Here is a 21,293-nt window from a genome sequence, read left to right on the forward strand (position 1 = left end):
ATCATCTGTTCTGTTGCTTGAGGCTTCTCAATGCTCCTTTGAAAAAGCAGCAATATGCATCCTGTCTGCTCAGCTACTACAGGTATGAAACCCACACAGGAAGAAAAGAAAGTGTGACAATATTTTCATATTTCTTCTTGTACCCCAGAGTGTCCTAATTTGCATTTTTATTATGTTTATAGAGTGTGTTTTGGCTATGCAGTGGTAACAGTTGTCCACAGTGTTTTACTCCTCCTTGCTTTCTCATTTATGCATTATAAATCAGATATGCCACTCATTGTACTTGACAGTCTCAATTTATACTAGAGCTAGTTTCCCAGCTATAGCTAGTCATTGTTCTCAGCTACAGTGTGTGTGTGAGGCCAAATTTTACTTTTCACAAACTACTTAAGGAGTTCAGAACAGACCATTATTTTGTATTATGATCCATCCTGTTACATGGATGTAATCTTGACTAGCTACCATGCAGCCACAATGTGCCTTTGCCATGCTTTCTAAGTCAACAAAAAAGAGTCTTTTTCAAACACCTTCTGAATTCTTTGACAGTGAACCAAACGTCCTTGTGGTACATTAGAGCAGATTTTTGTGCAATGAAATTTCTAGTTTGTGTCTCTTTAGACAACCTTTATAACAGCAGAAAATGCTATAAAATAAAAGCATATCAAGTAGCCTAAATATCCGGTCTCTTGCATGTGGGTACCTCTTATCTTAATGTTTATTTCTTTTGAACACTATGATGCCCTGGAAATGTACACAGAACCTTGAAATTCTGTGTGGTTTGCATTTTAACAGAATGCATGTATACTGGCTGGTTCTTAGCACCTTGATTGACACAGTCCTGATGTGCAATAGGTGAAGTTTGATCCTTGGAACCATCTCTCCGATTTGCATGAGCTACTTGTGCACGAATGTGTAGCCAGCGGTACAATAACTGAGCTATGTGATGACAATGTAATAAAAAGCTCTAGGTGGCCTCTTTAGATAAACAGAGCTATTAGTGCCTTGATTGTATATATGGAATGAAAAGGAAGACCTTTTCTCTAATAACATGTACAAAGATTTTCATGAATATTTTGTTATTTTAAATTGCATACATATGCAATAAAATGAAAACCTGATATTGATGTAGCTCTGAAGTAAATGAAAAGATGATCTTTATCACCAGAAGTATTAGCTAGTGTGTGTTGAAGTAACTTTCAGGTTACATTGCTCTGAATATATAATTATAGCTGGTTTATGTTCTTTTTGATTTACGAAGAGTTTTCCCTCATAACTTCTTAGTCTGTTTGTAAAATATAAATATATCTAAATATAAAAATTATAATTTTTCCAATGAGCATGACCAAGCACATATTAGGATCATAGAATCATAGAATCATAGAATAACCAGGTTGGAAGAGACCCACTGGATCATCGAGTCCAACCATTCCTATCAAACACTAAACCATTCGAACCCTTAGCACCTCATCCACCCGTGCCTTAAACACCTCCAGGGAAGTTACTTGCCCTGAAGTAGGGCTCATAAATTATGATTAACCACAGTATTATCAAGGCTATTTTTAATAAATACTTTTATTCTGAGTCACTTTTCCATTACTAACTTGTGAAATACTAACCCAACTTCTAGGGACAAGGAGCCTGTGCAGAACTTCAGCTTCCAAAAAACCTTTCTGAAAAATTAATAATCTCTGCAAAGCAGGGGTATTAGTTCTATGGCGGCATGAAGTGGCATTGTGAGCTAAAATTACTAGAAAATACTGAACAAAACAAAATATTATAATGTCTTAATCAGGCAGACCTGGCGAATACTTGGTTTTGTGGTTTGTTTGGGTTTTTTTCTTCTAATTCCACTCCTTCTAGCATAGCTATTGCTTTTTCCATATGAAAGCTCATACTGGGCACAGTTTACATCAGGAAAGCCAAGAGGAAATTAATTACAGCAGATCATGGAGAGGCAAAACCGCCCTTCCTAACAAAAATACGACACCTTATCTATGTGTAGCGCACACTTTCTTACAGAGACTGGCTGTTACTGGGGAAGAAAGATGAGAGATGTGTATTGCTTCCCATCCCCAATCTCCCTTCTCACAAAGATCAGTCTCTCTGCAGTACCCTCAGCATGTTCAGTCACTGTAGTGGGAAATGTTTCCCTTCCCTGCCTGTCATGCCCCGATGCCATTTTAATTCTACAATTGTAGCCTGTCACTTTAAAGCTAATATGTCAGATTCTGTTTTCTTCAGAAATATTCAAAATTGGGACATGAGCTTAAACCACTTCTATATTTTGGCAAGAAACGTTTCTATGGTCCAACATATCAGCTCCGTACCTTCAGTGCTTTAAATAGCAATTGTAGCAATTGAAACAACATGATATATCTCACAGCAAACTCAGAATAGGCAGGGTTTTTGTTTTGAATGTTACTTAAGTTTAATTAATTGTTAATTAAATGTACCTTGAAATTGAAGGTATAATTTGTGAATGGTAGTATCCATCCTTGGTCATTCTATATATCAACTTGCTGCCTGGGCAGGAGTTTAAAGCAGGATTCTGCTTAGGCTATTTAGTGAGTTTGTCATTGCTCTGCCCTTTGGTTATTTCATCCAGAGATGCTATTTATAGGTTGTGCATTCAGAACTGCACCAGATGCTCTGAGCAGAAAAACAGAATTGCTAAACACTTCTTTTTTCTTTTTTTTTTAACAAGACACTTCATTTCCCAGCGTGTTTGATGATATTCTGGAGGAGGGGATATCTTTTGGTGGTATTTCATGAAGATTGTAGTGTAATTGGGCAGGTATTAATCCAAACTCAGTTTATTTTTCTGTGTCAAGATCACTGTCTTGCACTGTCCAAAATCCTTAGGTTTCAGGCTTCAACTTTGAACCTACATAGTAGGAGACATTCAGGACAGTGTGATTGAGGTTCATTCCATACCTTTCACTACAATTCATAAGCAATGGCCTTGCCCCTTTACAATGCATAGAAAATTACAGAATAAACCAGAAAATCATAGAATCATAGAATCCCTAGGTTGGAAAAGACTTTTGAGATCATCATATCCCTAAGCACTTCATCTACCTCTCTTTTAAATACCTTCGGGATGGTGACTCAAGCACCTCCCTTGGCAGCCTGTTCCAGTGCCCAATAACCCTTTCAGTAAAGAATTTCTTCCTAATGCACAATCTGAACATCCCCTGGCACAGCTTGAGGCCATTCCCTCTTGTCCTATTACCTGGGAAAAGAGAGCAACATCCAACTTTCTACAACGTCCTTTCAGGTAGTTGTAGATAGTGATAAGGTCTCCCCTCAGCCTCCTCTTCTCTAGGCTAAACAACTCCAGTTCCCTCAGCTGCTCCTTTTAAGACTTATTCTCCAGCACCTTCACCAACTTCGTTGCCCTTCTCTGGACATGTTGCAGCACCTCAATATCTTTCTAGTAGTGAGGGGCCCAAAACTAAACACAGCATTCAAGGTGCGATCTCACCAGTGCAGAGTACAAGGGCAGAATCACTCCCCTAGTCCTGCTGGCCATGCTGATTCTGATAGAAGCCAAGATATTATTGGCTTTCTTAGCCACCTGGGCCACTGCTGGCTCATGTTCAGTTGGTTGTCAACCAACACCCCCAGGTCCTTCCATGTCAGACAGCTTTTGAGCCACACCTCCCCAAGTCTGTAGCACTGCCTGGGATTGTTGTGTCCCAAGTGCAGGAATCTGCACTTGGCCTTGTTGAACCTCATCCTGTTGGCCTCACCCGATGAATCCAGCCTCTTCAGATCCCTTTGCAGATACTCCCTACCCTCAAGCAGATCAACGCTTCCTCCCTTCTTAGTGTCATGCGTGAATTTACTATGGCTGCATTCAACCCTCTTGTCCAGGTCATTGACAAAGATATTGAACAGGACTGGATTCAGCACTGAGCCCTGGGTAACACCACTTGTGACCAGCCTCCAGTTGGATTTAACTCCATTTACCATGACTCTTTGGGCCCGGACATCCATCCAGTTTTTTACCCAGCAGAGGGTGTGCCTGTCCAGGGCAGTCAAAGCCAGTTTCTCAAGCAGAATACTGTGAGAATTAGTGTCAAAGCCTTTACTAAAGCCCAAGTACACTACAGCCACAGCCTTTGCCTCATCTATGAAGCAGGTCACCTTGTCACTGAAGGCAACCAGGTTAGTTTGGCAGGACCTGCCTTTCATAAACCCATGTTGACTGGGCCTGATCACCCGGTTGTCTTGCATGTGGTGTGATAGCACTCAAGATGACCTGCTCCATGACCTTCCCTGGCACCAAGATGAGACTGACAGGCTTGTAGTTTCCTAGATCCTCCCTCCAACCCTTCTTGTAAATGGGTGTTATATCCACCAGCCTCCAGTCAAGTGGAACTTCCCCAGTCAGCCAGGACTGCTGGTACATGATGGAAAGTGGTTTTACAAGCACTTCTGCCAGTTCCCTTAATACCCTTGGGATCCGATCTGGTCTTATAGGCTTTTGAATTTCTAGTTGGCAAAGCAGGTCTTTAACCATTTCCACGTGGATCATGGGGTCTTTTTTATTAGAAATACTAAATTGCATTCTTATCTATTAAACTGAAAACCTTGAAGGGTGTGCACTCATTACTGCATCTAAATTATGCCTAGGTCTGTCCATATTGAAGTGGATTAAATTTCCTGTCTATTTTTTTTCTAGAATTTTTATGTAAATAGCATTTTTTTCGTATACGTTAGGAAATAGCTGTTTTTCATTTAAAGTCTATTTGTTTGAATTTTTGAATATTTAATGGTGGTTGTAGAAATGCTCGTGCTTTGCTGAAATTTAATAGCAGTAGTCCTAGGCAATTTATTTCACCATGCTACCATGTCCAAGATAAAGAAAAATCAGTTACGTGTCCAACTTCTGCTTCAATTACTTTTCTTCAAAGATTTTTATCGGATATTTCTAATGTATATTCTTCTATGGGAAAACAGTTAATAGTTCAACATATTTCAGCCTGAAAATATTCTACAGCATAAGATGGGAAGACAAAACACCAGGAAGGAATGTCAGTAGTTTCTGCATGTCTGATTTGAATTTTTGACCAGATTCTTTCCTTTGTGTCACTTTACTCTGGGCAAAATCACTTTTGTATGGAAATTGTTTTACAGCTTGCATGGAATGAGCTTGTGAGTTTGTATTTTTTCCTAGCATAGTAACTGTGAAATCCAACTTTACGTCATGTTTTATATGGTCCTTTTGTGAAGATCAAAGAGATGAGAAAGGCAAATCCCCAGGCAACTAAACCTGTGGAGATTTTTAGATTGCCTGTGAGATATAAGTGGGTAAGTTTGACCCTCATGATGTACTGTTTGTTCTGTGAGCACACAGAAAACTCACCCACAGATGTTTGTTTGGACACTTTCCCAGAAGCTGTTTTCACATATGAAAATCCCCAAAATTTTGAAGCTTGGCAACCAGAAGACATTGTCAGAGAAATGCTGATCCGGCATTTCATGAACCTGTATGTCCTCTTTAACACAGAGGATGTAGTTGTGCTGTGTAGTATCTTTTATAGAGATAACATTTACAATGTGGGAAGATAAAATGGAAAATTCAGCAGGACAGGAACATTTCTATGTCAGTAGACAAAACAATAAAATCTGCTTTGGCATTATTGCTGCTGGAAAGCAGTAATTCTAATAAAGGCATGAAAGTACTGTTGAGCAGCTTATACATTAATAGAAAGGAATAATTACTGGTTGACATGCTACTAGGATTTTTTTTTTTTATTTCATCTGCTTTCTTAAGTTCAGCCTAGATGTGGAACATTTTGAAAGCCACATAAAAGTGGCGTGTACACTAATCCTATTATTCATTTATACGATTAATGAGTTCACCTCCTGTATAAGGCTTTGAAAATGTACCCTTTGGGTCCCAAGCTTCCCTTTTTTTGTGAACTGGTTGTCAAGATAATCCACGTATATGCAAGAACATTCTAACACATTAATTATATATCTCTTAATGGGTCTGAATTTTGCTTTGCATTTATCATTAGTAAGCATTGTTTTGATATCTAGGGTCATTCTAGCAAAACAGTGAAAGTGAGTAATATGTTATGCTGATGCTTTTAATGTTTTTCAGTTCCATTATAAGCAAAACATCTTGGAAAAAGTTATATTTTAAACCCCAAAATCTTAAATTCACTCATCTGTTATTTCAAAAACAAATAGACAAATTAACTTATTATAATATTAAAAGTAAATATATCTTAACCGAAATTGAAATGCTGCAGACAACTAATTTAGCTCATGATGTCCTGGCTGCTGTTTTTCCCTAAGATGAGCAAACACTCATCTGAAAGATGAGATATGATGTGTCTCAGATTAAAGATCCAAAGTTGTCTCATAAGGAGGTAGATTTTCAGAAATATCATTGGTGTTCTCACAGAACTAAAGTTTTACAAAGGCAGTTTTTTCTTTCTACTTGAACACAAAAAATTGATAGAATTTCTTATGAGCAAAACTCAAGAGCTATCAGTTTTATTGTCCTTTACCTCAGATTAAGTTCTAGTTGGGCTTTGTCTCTTCTGATTTTCTCACTGCATAACCTCACGATATCTGTGTAGTCCTTCTGAGTTGCCTACCCCTTCTTCCAAAGGTTATAAGCTCTTGTTCTCTTCCTGAGCTCTAGCCAAAGCTCTTTGTTCAGCCAGGCCAGTCTTCTTTCCCGTTGGCTTGTCTTTTGGCACATGGGGACAGCCTGCTCCTTGAGTAATGTCCAGCCTTTCTGGACTCCTTTGCCCTTCAGGGCTGCCTCCCAGGGAACCCTGTCAACCAGTCTCCTAAACATGTCAAATTAATTCTCATCCATTTTTAATTATTCTGAAGGAAAGAGTTTTGCTTTAAATATTTGTGTCATATAATTTTTGTTTCTGTAAACAGACATTTCTCCTACACAGAATTTAGTAAATTCAAGTTCATCTGCATTACCATGTTGGAATGGTATTCACAGTGGAAATGGAAATTTAGACTGCCTAAATATCTCTCTTCCCAAGATTTCCTTCAGGCCTTGCCACCCTTGGGCACTAGAATCTATCTTGTTTTATATTTCTTAAAGCTGGAGTTGCTGCAAACTTTTTTTTTTATCGGGAGTGCAATGCTATAAGCTCCTCTTTGTGAAATCCCATCAGATTCTCTGGGCTCTGGATATACAAACATTCAATGCTTAGTCCTGGCCTTTAGTTCAGACTATTGTTAGAAAGGGGGTTAGAAGTTGTATACCAAAAAAGACTTCTTATGTTTTGTTTTATGTGTTCTATCTTTGGCAAGTATATTTGTATGCTTTAGCCTTCTATTTCTGAAACAAAAACCAGCATAATCAATGCTTTTCAGCAGACTTATCCAGACTGAGAAGGAAGGAAACTAGATGTTTTTGAAGATGGAAGCAAAGTTCCCACTGATTGGAAAAGGGGAAACATAACCCCTATTTTTAAAATGTAAAACAGGAAGACCTGAGGAACTATGGGCCAGTCAGTCTCACCTCTGTGTCCAGCAAGATCCTGGAGCAGATCCTCCTGGATTCTGCTGGGGCATATGGAAAAAAAATAGGTGATCGGTGGCATCCAACATGGTTTCACTAAGGGTAAATTGTGTCTTCTATGGTGGGGCTACAGCTGTGGCGGATAAAGGAAAGACATATCTACCCGGACTTGTGCAAAGCATTTGACGCTGTCCCATACAACCTCCTTGCTTCTAAATTTGAGAGACATGGATTTGACGAATGAACCATTTGTGGATAAGGAATTGGATGGATGTTTGCACTTAAAGATCTGGGGACAACCACTCGATGGTTAAGATAATGATTATTCAGTAGCAGAAAATTTTAGAATGTACTACTAAGTAGGAAGTTAGATAATAACAAGGTGACTAAAGGTTTACAAGATTTGGAAAGATATATGGAAGTATTATAAAGAAGTTCAGAGCATCATGTTAAGGCAAATGGTGATGAAGTGAGACTATTCACGTGTGTATTAATAGCAGAGAAAACACAGTAGTGAGAGAAACGTCACTGGTGTGTTGAATCCCCAGCATTAAAAATGTTCATACTTGTTGATGTTTATGAATGTTCAAGCAGTTACCATGTGATGAGGGCAAGTGACACTCTGCATGTGCAGCCCTGCTGCTTAATATCATTGCTACCCACATTAAACTCTTGTTATAAGAACCCCCTAGTGCTTTCAGTGCAAAAGAACAACTAAGAGCCTGCTGAAACAGAGGCCATGTTTTTCTGTCTCTCTGATGACAAGCCATCTGGATTTAGGTAAGATGAGGCTGGAAAATATGGTCATGTGGTCAATAATAATATTTGGGCAGCAATGCCCACATAGCTTTAAAATCAGCTAAGACAACTTACTAAAATAAGTTTTAGCCAGGCTGTGACCTCTATATAGATAGCACAAAGATTCATTTCTCATATTGCTTTTGAAGGAGTAAATGTTATTTTTGGTTGATAAATGGGATTAGTGTTCTTTGGGAGTTAGTGGTATCAGGTAAAAATCTACCCTTCTTTTCTGTGATGGTAATATAATTTCAAAATGTAACTTTCCTTTATCTCTTTTCCCCTCAATATTCTATACTGACATTGTGCCAGATGTGTTGTCTAGTTGTCTTGCTTGCTTTACTTCTGAAGAAGTGACATTTATATAGTATTTTACATGGGAGAGATTGTTTTTTACTGCCGTATGTTATTTTTCAAAGATTTAAATCCCTTTTGTGAAACATTTTTTACTCCTGGAGGAAAAATAAATTGACAGAAGTATAAAACATTTGCTACCTCTTTCCCAACCTCTTTTTGCTTCAGTATTTTAATAATTCATAAAATGAGTCTGCTCTGCAAATTATGTCATTATAGAAGACAGTCAGGCCATCTACAAAGATGCATTCTAGAGTTCTTACAGTGGCTTAATGAAAATTCCAATATTAGATATGGCTGTTAACTTTTCTGTTTAAATTTTGCAATCAATAATGCATCTTTTCCTGAGCTTAACTCTCAATGTATTAGCAAAATCTAAGATTACATCTCTAATGCACTTCTAACAGGAAAACGTTTTTCAGTCTGTTATTCTCTAATACCACATTTGTAAATGCAATAAGTTCAAGAAAAGAATGTATCATTTTTGCACGTATTTTCCTGATATTCTAGAACAATCTTTTAGACAGAAAATTAGTAAGACCTTATGAAAATAAAGTTAGAAAATCAAAAAACATTTTGCAAAACTTTATCTCACATGGATGTATGTTTTCAGAGAGAAGACAAGTGCAAACCCCCACCACTTCATATGGAAGTCAGTGGGATTTCTGACCTACTTAGGCTTATGCAATTTTAACCATCGTATTTCTTTGTCAAAGTTTGTAATGTAATTTATTTTTCATTTTGGTTTGGTCTCCATATGAAATATTATTTGAGAGGATTTTTATTGTATATGTAAATCTAAACCGATTTTTTCTTATATATCGGTGCACTGGATTAGCTTATGTCTCTTAGGATGGAATTTAAAGGAAGATTCATCTGCGTCAGTGAATGTCTTTTGTTTTGTTAGGGACAGATAAAAGGAACATGACTAATACTCCTGGCTACAGAACTGTATTTCAATAAACTTGTAAAACAAAACTAATTACATAATGTGATCAGTAGGAATGAAATAAAGCAGAAGTGTAAAAGAAATACTAATAAAATTAGACAGATGATTCAATGCAGACCTCTTCCATTCATGGTACTTTTCCTCTACACAAACTTACCAGAGTTAAACACAAATATTTTGTGGCCTTGTAAAAGCCTGACATTTGTATTCTTTTTGTTCTAGCTCTTAGTAAACACAGTCAGTTTACCGCTAATAACTGAAGAGAAAAGAGATGCAAAGAGGGAAATAAAGGGATACATTGCTATTTTGCTATTAATTAAAGTAACTAGGCATTTTGTGTCAGTTGTGTCTAAAGCCTGGTATAAGGTTATTTATCCATTTCCAGGAAATTAGGGCATCATTGTGCGTAACAGTTAATTGGGAAAACAGATGCCAGGAGTCCAAATATCCCAACTTCCACCTTCTTTCCATCAGCTTTGTTGCAGAGCACAATTTAATAAGGTATGGGGCATCCCTCTGGATATCCCTTCTTGTGCATCCCAAGCTTGCTCGGTGGTGGGTCAGCATGAGGAACAGAGAAGACCTTGATGCTGTGCAAACACTGTTCAGCAATAGCTAAAACATTGTACCAACTCTGTTCCAGTCACAAGTCCAAAACGTAGCACCATATGAGCTGCTATGAAGAAAACTAGCTATATCCCTGCCAAAACCTGTACAGAGACTGAAAGGAAGGCACAAAGTGAACAGGCAAAGGATTAATGCAAAAATAGAAAATATGTGGCTGCAGTAGCCTGACCGGAAGACATAAAATTTCTTGTGTGACCTACCAAGTGGCAGTGATTTACTCATAAATGCTTTGGCAAAATAAAGCAAGTACTAGACTGGCTACTAGCAGGTGTGTTTTGGCATACCTTCAGTGTTTATCATGGACAAATACGCAAGATTAACATTATTAAGGACTAGACCTATGTATGATTCTCCTTCACACGTTTCTTCTGCAGTTCTCCTGTAGCATATAACAAAACTGTGTTTGGTGCTCCTTTTTGTATGTATCTATGTACTTACGTCAGTCTTTAAAGTTGTATAAATAAAACAAGCAAATGCTATTTCTTTCTGTGAGATATGAAGCTTGAGTAAAATGAAATTTCATCTCTTTGCTTTGCAATGTGGATATCACCATTACCGTGAGCTGAACATCAGTGCAGTTTCTTCTTAAGTACCTATCAAGCTGAAGAGTGATTTCATGCCAAGCCTGCATCTTCTGCAGAGGGCTAAACCTAGCACATACATAATTAACTGTAATTTTAGTGTAGCTCCTCAGATTGCCATCATTAAAACTGTATTGGTTTTATTCTTTAATACATTGATTACATAGATTATTTAGTAGCAGAGAGAACCAGGCAGAGCCGAGAACTTCAGCCATGGCATCATGACTGCTATTCATAACTTTATGTGAGAACATTAAAAATGTTATACTGATAATGTTGAACTTGGTGATGGAGAAGTTGGGAAGAGAGACAAGAAAGAGGTATATCCCTCTGATGATTGATAAATCCTATTTAATCCTTCCAATATATTTCCCTCTCTTTCAAAAGGTTATGTGAACACATTATCAACATCTTCCTTTTTTTTTCTTTAAATTAATGCAGATAGTTGTTTCATTCTATCTGCTGCCTTGAGGATTCTCCCTTTTTCCTTTGCCAGATTCCTCCAGTTCCCACAACTTGCTCTATTCTTACCTTCAAGAATCCATTCAATTTGAGTTTGTACAGGGAATTTTGCTTTCAGTAATGCAAGGTGAGGTTGTTCCAGTGTGTTTCCTTCTTGCCACCCTCCCCTCCAAAGTTTGTATGTTTTTGAAGTCAGTCTTCTGGAGGGACATGAAACACCACAGGCAATCATAATTTTGTGTTAATGAAGTTATTTGTTAATTTGTTGTTATTTGAATTAAAATTCAAAAGTGAAGTTTTCAGTTGATTAATTATGAAAAATTACTGAAAAGTGCAACAGGCCCTGTTATTTTGATATTAAGTTCCATTTATTTGACACCGCACTTTCAGCCTTCAGTATTAAGCAGATTTTCTGCATTAACAATAAAATCTAAAAAAACCCAGAATGAATGAAAAGCATGTTCTGATCAGTTAACCATGGAAAGCTGAAATGACAAAGTTTAGCTTTTGTCTACAAACCAAAAGTCATTGACTAAATTTTCAGGTTATGGTCTTATAGTCTTAAGTAGCTGGAAATGGAATAATTGCTGCTGTAACTATTTAAATATATTTCTTGTGATCTGATTGCTTTTGCTTTAAATGATTATGCTCATTCCTCATTTAGAATGCCCAATGCATCTGATTGCTTTTGCTTTAAATGATTATGCTCATTCCTCATTTAGAATGCCCAATGCATCCACTTAGACTTACACGATTCATTTTGTCCTCACTTTAGGATAGATTAAAATGTTGTTGCACTCTGAAAAAGGAAGTTAGAATTAAGAATATGTAATTTCTTTGAAACACAAGTAAATGCTATTTAATTTAATGTCCAGCTGGTTTGAAATAGGACTCTGAAGGCACAGACTAGGACTGGTCTGGGCTACAAGTGTTGCCTCATGCTGCCATTGAGCATTCCCTATATTTGTGCAAATATTTTGCATTTCAGGGTAGTGCAAATAGAGAGTGTGTGCACTGGGTTGTGTATTCCACCCGAGACTGTGCTTTTTTGTATACTGATACATATCCAGTTTGCTTTGGTTTATTTATGTCACAGAAAATGGATATGTCATGACTGAAGGGATACAGACTAGTCCCTTTTAAGGTAAAGGGTGGGGAAAGAAATAAGGCTTAATGGCTGCTACTGGCTGGCAAAATGTTGTGTGTAAATCAATACAGTTTTGACTTCTTCCGTGGACAGATGGTAGGTTAAGGCAAACCTAAAGATATTTCCTCCCATGATGATTTTGTGACATAGCATAGCAGATTGTCAGTTTGCACACTGTTCTAATGGGACAAATTTTCTTGACTGCTGGGGCTGGGTTGTTGCATGGTGCTAAAACTATGTGAATTGTAGATCAGTGCTGTATCCTGGTGAATCAATGTGTTCAAGTATCTGCAGTCATACTGATCGGATTCCTGAGTAACTCTGCTTGCGAAGGATAATCATTTCTGGCATCTTAATCTCCCTTCTGTTAGTGCAGATGTCTAAAAATAAAAGCCATGGTTGTATCAATTTTTTGAAATCCAGCATACAACTTCTAAGTTGACTGAGCTACATGGCTCCATTCAGCCACCTCCTGCCCCAGCTCCTGAGGAAGGTAACTTCCCACTTGGTTCCTTTTCAGTCCCTTTAATGGTGTTCTCCAGGTTCCTTTAATGGTGTTCTCCAGGTTGATACGCATTTCTGCAGTGAATCTAGGAAACATTACTGTCCAAAACCAGCAGCTGAGGTGCTCTTTGAGACTGAGAAGCCCTAACACACACCTTGACAGGACTGACTCAGCATATTAATTTGAAATTTCAATCGCACCGCAAACCACTCTATTGTGCCAGCTTTGGGGTTTGGAATTTAGCCTTGGATCATACTTGTTTCTGAAGTTATATTTATAACCTAAGCAGGAGAATAAAGTTATTTTAAAAGAAAACTTAGATCAAATTCCTGGGAAGGAACAGACTATGTTACTAAGCTCTCCTCAACCCTCTGCTTTTTGATTATGAGTAAGAAAGCAATATGAACTACAGCTGACTTGCTGATCTCTGTCTTCACTTAAAAGTCAGAGCTCAGGCATTCATTTAGAGGACTGAATAGCTTTTTTCACTAGAGCTTGTACAGTTCTTCTGGCATTCACAGTTAATATTGATACTCTGTAGGCCAGAAAATACTACTAGAGAAAGAATGCATCACAGCAGACTCTTCTTTGAATGGACTTAGTGGAAGTTTAACCATTGCTAGTAAAAGGGTAAAGACTAGACCAAAAAAGATTTATAATTCAAATGTGTTTAATGGTTGTGTATGATACAGATTTACTCACGCTATTTGAGTATATTTAAAAAAGGCAGTCTCTTATTTTCTAGGGCATTGTCTTGTTTTTAGTCTCTCCATAATTAGTTTCTATTTATAGAGTAGATCAAGAAAAGTAGCTCTCAGAAGTCAAAAAGATGCATATTTTCTCACATATATGTTTTCTTACTTTAACTTTATGCAAATACTTTATTCTTAATGCTTTTAAAAAGACCATGGGAGGTTTATGGACTATTTCTTTTCTGTATGATTAATTCCAGCAGTTCGGGTTTTTTGCTTTCATTCGTAAGTACTTCAAACTCTGGCATAGAAAGAAGAATTGGGGTATATGTTTTTAAGTGTACACATAAAGATTTAAAGAATTGTAATCCTTATTGTTTTCAGTCCCCTATATCACTATAATGGATTTCTAACACAAAAGTTCTATTTTACAAAGTGCTATTACCACCACTTGTTTTCATTTTTCATCTTGGAAAAACAATTACTTTCCAACTTAAGTTCTTACTACATAATTTTATATTCCCTTATATTGTAAACATTCCTTCTATATCTCAAGAGGTTAGGTAATTTACTGCTTTTGACTCAATAAAATTCTTACAAGCAGTTATGCTACTGAAATTTTGGTAAAATAACATGTGGGATTGAAAAAAAACAATGACCCTAGTCCACAAATTTGTGCACTTAAATACATGTTCCTGCAAACTGTATTTTGTGTGTCAGTACTCTTACATATTCTATTCTGTGTAAATGAAGTACCAGTCAAAAGTCTTTGTAGCTGCAAATAAAATGCAACTATTCCCTTTTAATATGATGCTAATAGTGAAGTGGTAAACGCATAAAACAAAATATTCAGGGCATGTAGGTATTGTAGATACTGTGTTAGTAGAGAAAAGAAAGACACCATGACTACTGAGAAACTTAAAAGTGTGAGCTCGTTCATAGAGCAACACCTACCCTCCTTCTTGACTTTGGAATGACCTTGCTTACCACATTGCCCTAAAGATCAGATAATAATTAAAGTATTCTTTGTTTATATTATCCCAAAGAACAAATGTTTACAGTAGTGGCTTTTGTATATGTGCTATGAAAAATTTCTCAGAAAATTAATTTCAACATTTAGAGTGTATCTTTTAACTTGAACTGCAATGAAGGGAGGGATTTCTTAGGTTTTCTTTTTCTTTTTAAACACTTATATTTAGTGTAAAGACTCAAATCAAAATCTTTAATCATTAACAGGCTAAAGAAGTGTTGTAGAATGAAAGGTCAGTCAACACAATTTAATAAAAGCTACACTATCCAAAGAAATCATGCAATATCATGTATTTACAAAGCTGTATTAGCTATAAAAATCTGAACCAGTTTATAATATCACTCAATTATGTAGATACTTACCATTTTAAAAGCAGCATCAAGTGGAATCAGTGGACAGTCCCCAAGGTGCAATCAGTAATTGATTAAAATGATGAGCCTTTATGGTATTATTTTGAAGTCAACAATCTGAAATTAGAGGAAATTTACTGACAGTTGTATATTTTGTTGAAAGGATAGCTCAGATGTATATTAACAACAAATTCAATGTCTGTTGCCTTTTACAGAGTACAAGGAGAGTGATTTATTTTGAAAATGTCTTTCAGCTGGGTAACTAGGTAACTTACACTGTGCTACACGAAAGGGTTTGGATTTCATTTCATGAAGCAGCATTCCAGTGCGATGAATGAAGGAAACAGATGGAGTACGAGGAAGACAGATGGGTACCAAAAAATTACAGCCACCATTTTCAGTACCTGTGCATTAACTGCCATAAATCAATTTATTTTCATTTACTGAAGCAAAAGTATTACAGAGCCCAAAACCTCCTTATATTGAAAGCATATATTTGTAGTGGTTAGTAAGGGTTCTAGATGGGTTACATCTGAGAGTAAAATTTTCTGCACTAAGAACCTCACACCTAGTCCAGTCATTTCATTCTCTTGGGGAGTTTTAAATGTCTCTCTTATTCAGTGGGAGGTAGATTGATTGGTTGTTCTGCCATATTGGACAGCTGTAAAGCTTTCCTTGTAGACCAGAGGTGGGCTACTCAAGCGATGCAGTGAGTGTTGGAGAGATGCTGCACCACAAAGGCTTCAAGCAGCTGGGAAGGAGCTGAAACTGGGGAGCCCAAAGTAAAGGCTGAGACCGTAGGAGGCCACTTTCTCTCCTGCAGCAGCCTTGAATAGCAAGACACAAATAGTAGAATAGAAAATTAAAGCGCATTTACTATATACATGTATACACACCAGCAGTCTTTATCTGCCACATGGCACAGCTGCTCTGTCACATACAGGACCTTGACTTAATTTGAACATACCTGTGATTAAATAGGAAGTTCTGCTGTGAGCCAAATAATTTCTTAACACCCCTCACCCCATCACTAATTGCCAGCTTGTTGCTGATGGTGTTGAATTTTTATATGAACACCTGTCCATTAGAAAGTGGATAGTGGTAGTCCAGACAATTTACATTTATTTTAGAATATCTCGTAATTCGCAGACTTTCAAAATTGTAGAATACAAATAGAAATAATTCTTGTATCCAAAATATTTGAGAGATGAAGAAATATAGGTCAGAGTATGTAATTGCTCTCATTCTTGTTGAATTTATATCAGGAAGTTTTCTTGCACAGAGCCACTGTATTTTGGTGCAGCAAAGAGTCTGTAACTGAAATGTCTTGGATTTGGTTTTCTCTCAGATCCTATCCCAGTTCCTTTTAAATTTTCCTATGAATAGTTTGATTTAAAATGTCACTATTTTCTTCATTTTTTCAAAGTAATTTTCTAATTAAAAATAATAATTTAAGGGGTTCAGCTCCTTACTTTTATTATAAGACTTAAATGAAATACAGTGTTTTTTCTTCATATGAAAAAAGATAGGTTACACTTTATCCCTCTACTTATTAAATGCAATTTAGAGCTTGATGTGGCAAAACCTGAATTTTTAAACATTATTAGCTGATTGTAGATTACCTTCCCTACATTATCTCATTCAAGTTGAGTATTGCAGTGCTGACTATCGAGAGCACAAGAGGCTGGGTTGCAGTATTCAGCCATAACCATGTCCAATTTGAAGCTCATCATCTGCTCCTCCCACCTTCAAAAAATCTCTCTCGTATTGGGGTGTAGCTTACAAATCAGGCAAATAGATCAGAAGGAATGTGGTGGAATAAATAGGAAGGAAGGTGGTTTGGTGGTTTCATAACTGCAGTGGAAGATAAATCATTGTTTGATTTTCTTCAGTTAGAAAGCATTAGCTATTTGAATCTGGTTTCAGAATGGCTCTATTTATGCAGATACAAATACACTAGTTTTAATTTTTTTTCTGAGTTGTAGAAATATTAATATAATTGTCATTTTTTTTTTCAGTAAGATTTCTTAAAAAAATCGGTATCTCTGTAGTCATTGAGCCTCTTTCCTCCTTCATCAATCACTCCTTTTCCAGTCTGAGTTTGGAAGAAAATGGATACAAAATCATATTTCCTTTAAGTAGCAAGAAGATAAAACTATATAGCTTTGTTAAGACATCTATCTGAAAGGTACAGTATAAAATCTCAACCATGGTCAAAACAGTGAAGAACTCCCAAACTTTTGTAGTTTAAAGATGGAAAGGAGTTATGATTTAATCATTTTGAAAGCATAGAACTGCTCTGGAAATTAAACTCAGACTGGAATTTATTGTCTACCTCTACAATTCTTTTGAAAACAAATAAGCTTGCAATACAGAAAATAGGCATTCTTAAATCCTTTTTGAAAGTAATGGCCACTAATAAGTCTGCCCTAAGAGACAACCCTTCAGCACATTGAAACCTGGCAGAGTGTAGTGAAGAACATCTTAATACCAGTACAAAGCAGTATAATTATTTTGATCTATACAAGTTAGACTCAAAGAGAAGGTAGTCCAAGGAAAGGGAACAGGCCACACTGCTGTCAGCACTTATCAGTAAGTCTAAGTGATGTGCAACTTCGTTGATATATTTGATTTGTATTCAGCCCAGACTGAGTTTGCCCTTTGTCAAACTGCTTGATCGCTTTTAATTCCCCAGAGGAATGCTTTTAGAGAAGAGAGCAATCTTGTACAAGGCTCTCAATGATCACTGAATTTGGGACTTCTTGCCCTGATGGGGAGAGAGAAAGAACGTGTATGCATTGCAGAGAAGAGGGGTCTTTGTTAAAGATCTCCTGGCAGTCCCCAGCTATTATGCGCTGAAGACTGTTACCCAAGTGCTAAGGCTAATCTAAGTTGCAGCAAAGACGAAATTTCTCTGAACTGATCAGATCTCAAGTGCTTGGTCTTTTTCCTCTCCACTTCAAAAGACGATAGGCCAGTCTAAATGCTTCCTTAGGCTATCATCCCTCTGGATTTGGTTCTAGTGTTTTGCTTGGTCCATATGTATTAGCTTATTAAGGTATTATAAGATGACTATGAAACATCTATGGGGCATATATGTCAAAAGAAAGGCTGCAATCTTCTGTACAAGTACAAAGAGTAATAGATGTCTGGTATAGTTGTTGCTTTTGGGACATCTGTCAAGAGCTGGGTATCCAGCAAGATTCCCACATAGGAAATTACTCTTGCCAAGGAATTGTTTCTTTCTGTATCATTGTCAGCCCATCAGTGCATCATTACAATCATTTGTAAATGTATTGAGCTTCCTCATCTAAGCCGCAAGTTGAAACAAGTATATTCTGTTCTCCATGTATATGTTAGATGCATGAATTAGTCTAATAGTCTAGAACCTAAGATCCATCAAAGAGCAGCTTCCATTCTGTATACGAAATTAGAATCTTATGTTCAAGCTGTGGGTATTGCTATTACATATAATGCAAAAACTTTCAGATTAGTTACTCCGATCTAGTTTCATTTCAATAACGTAAATGACTACAAATGAGAGAGTGGATTATGAAGACAATAGTATAACCTATATAATTAGCCAAAAAATTATGCCAGGAAGAGTTTGGAGGGCCCGGGAGTTCAGGATTCCCACCTCAACTTTATGTGCCTCAATCCAGGTGTGACTGACTATGGTGAGAGCACTGTGTTTCAGCCATCATCCCTGGCAGAACCATGCTAGCCAGCAGTCAGAAAGCCCTAGTGCTTTTACTGATGTTAAGGAATTAGAGAATACTAGATAGTGTAGTATAGAAAAAATATTATTCATCTTTCTGCACAAAAATGATGCTACATTGTTCTGAATATGTCTCTACTTAATTTCAAAGATTAGATTCGTGATTAGTAAGAACTTTGAGTTCAGCTTTGCTGTTTGACTGTTATGTAGTAGATTAAAAAAAGAAACTGAACGTTTAGTGTAACTGGTGGTTGTTAACACCATTTCTACTTGTATCTATGGAGATTCCACCTACTATTAGTTACTTATTCCAAAATATTTAAAATAAAAAAAGCCCTGAGCAAGCACCTCCCCTCTTGACACTGATTGTTCTCAATGAAATTACAACCTCTGCTTTTTGAGGGGGAAGGAAGAAGAGTAAAGACTTGAGGCAGGCTTTAACGTTTTCAAGCCAGTTTCAATCAGTTGGCAAAGGCTTGAAGGCTTGAGCTGAGGGAGGTGGTTAGAACCACGCCATGAAAATTAAACACAGGCCAACAGGAAAAATATAGCAAGGAATATGATGAAAAAAAGGGCAAATGAGGGTATGAAGTAATTTAAAAATTTGAGAGACAACAATGATTATTAAAAATAAAACTTTAATAAATAGGATAGCAAAAAACTAGAGTACATAGCAAGGAAACAAAGAAAGGGCAAGTGTAAAGTGGTTGGGACCAAGAAAAAGGTTTTCTCAAGATAATCCCTATCTGTCAATCTGTCTTGACTTCTCTTTGTTCAGACTCTGATTTCATGATCTCCCGTACCTCATGCACCCTGTTGACTCATAAGCTTCTTTCCCAAGCAAACCAGCTAGATGCCTTAAGAGTTGTGGTAAAATCAATAAAATTGTATGTTTTGAATTGCCATAAGAAATGCAGAGGGTTTGGGTAAAAGTATCTATGCAGTTAGAACACGGCAAATCTGTTCCTGCTAGATCTGAGCACTGTGGATAAGAGCCGCTGCTCACTAACTGCCCCAGGAATTCATGCCACTTTCTTCTGTGGCACCCCAAAACAGTAAATATATGGCTCTAGTTCTTCTAGCCATGAGCTTATGTTACTGTATGTATAACAAACTAAGTATAGAGGTCTGTAAAATGTTTAGACATGAATATGAATCTCATCTTCTATAAAGAAAACGGATGCTTTCTGTATACTAGAAGGTCCTTATTTGCCCATATTAATTTAACAGTTCTTTCAACTGTTGTCACTAAACTTTTCTTGTCTTTTCTTAATGATAAGAATCAGGACTAATTGATCACTCAGGAAACTTTCAGTAAAGCATGCAACATGAAGCTTTTTAGGGGGAGAGGAGAAAGTGGGGGAAGCATCCAAAATAATTAGAAATAGGATGGGGCAGTTTGGAGATATAATTTTAGAATATTTAGCTCTAACAGTTGATTATTAATAATTTAAAGTGATAGAAACAGGAATCAAAGCACCTTCTTGTCTGTATACGGTTAGTATAAAACCACCTATAAATGAAATAATTTAAAAAATATCTAGTTCTGTATTTCTGATGCTTTCTTCTGACTCTTGACAATCACTTTAGCAGTATAATTGTTGGTATTCCTTGGACACTTTAAAATCTGTATCTATAAAACTTTCTAAGACAGGTGCAAATACAAAATACGGGGTACAGCTACAAATTAGAATGTCTTATGCAGATCAGCTTGCATAAGGAACCTGATTTTGTGATAATGAATGTTCTGCTGAATCGCTGTCATGATATATCCTCCTCCTGAGCAATAGGAGAGGGATGTGTAACTAAGAAACTCACTAGAATGCTGAAGATCGTGTTTAGGACACATTTATTCTTGTCAGCCCTCTTTTCCCCCCAGACATCCAGCTCACTAAAGAATTTATCACTGCAGACGATGATGCCTGGTGTATGACTTGTTTTGTGTCAGCTATCTTTCACAGGCATCTGTGTTACCTTATTCCCTCGACTCCATCCAAAAGGAAAGGTATAAGTTCATGTGTCATTGAATGGCCTTGCATGAGAAAATAGACATTGCAATGCTTGACTTCTGCTATTCATTTTATCAAGCCACAGTGGTTCAGTAAGCTTTGCTACTGATGTTTTTAAGCAAACGGAAAACAGTTACAGCCACAATCATACTTGCTGTACTTTAAGCTAAAGACTGATGAAGTGTCAATGAAGAACTAGAAACCACTGGCTATGCTCAAAACTTTCATTTTCTAGAATGAAATGTTTTGACAGTCTTATTTTCTATAGCTGTTTCTGTAAAACTAGAATTGAATCTCAAGTGTTGATTGTTCTGATGGTATTTCCATTTGGAAATGTCAGATATATCAGGAGAAATTTTATTCCTAGAAGATCTTGAATTGCAGCCCTATTATGCAAATTTTATCCTTGCAAAGCTGAATGGAATTTACTCAATTCTAAACCTTAAACCTTTTCCGAAATGCCTATTAAAATATGGCCTCAGAGTTAGGGGAAAAAAATACCTGAAGCTTTTCTAAGCTAATCTAATAAAGAGTATTGTGTGTGTCTGTCTGCATATG

General features: G+C 36.8%; 1 protein-coding gene across 4 annotated transcripts in view; it reads right to left on the minus strand.

Moving 5' to 3' along the window:
• The window catches only part of B3GALT1 (beta-1,3-galactosyltransferase 1), a 207,379-nt gene that overhangs the window by 47,123 nt on the left and 138,963 nt on the right, over positions 1-21,293 (minus strand). For all 4 annotated transcript variants that reach the window (XR_011337744.1, XM_069861171.1, XM_069861173.1 and 1 more), the window contains exon 4: positions 15,021-15,125. The gene's annotated coding sequence lies outside the window, so the exon portion shown is untranslated. The remainder of the gene's footprint in view (positions 1-15,020; positions 15,126-21,293) is intronic.

Source organism: Phaenicophaeus curvirostris, chromosome 7 (assembly GCF_032191515.1).
Source record: "Phaenicophaeus curvirostris isolate KB17595 chromosome 7, BPBGC_Pcur_1.0, whole genome shotgun sequence".
NCBI classification, from domain to species: domain Eukaryota; kingdom Metazoa; phylum Chordata; class Aves; order Cuculiformes; family Cuculidae; genus Phaenicophaeus; species Phaenicophaeus curvirostris.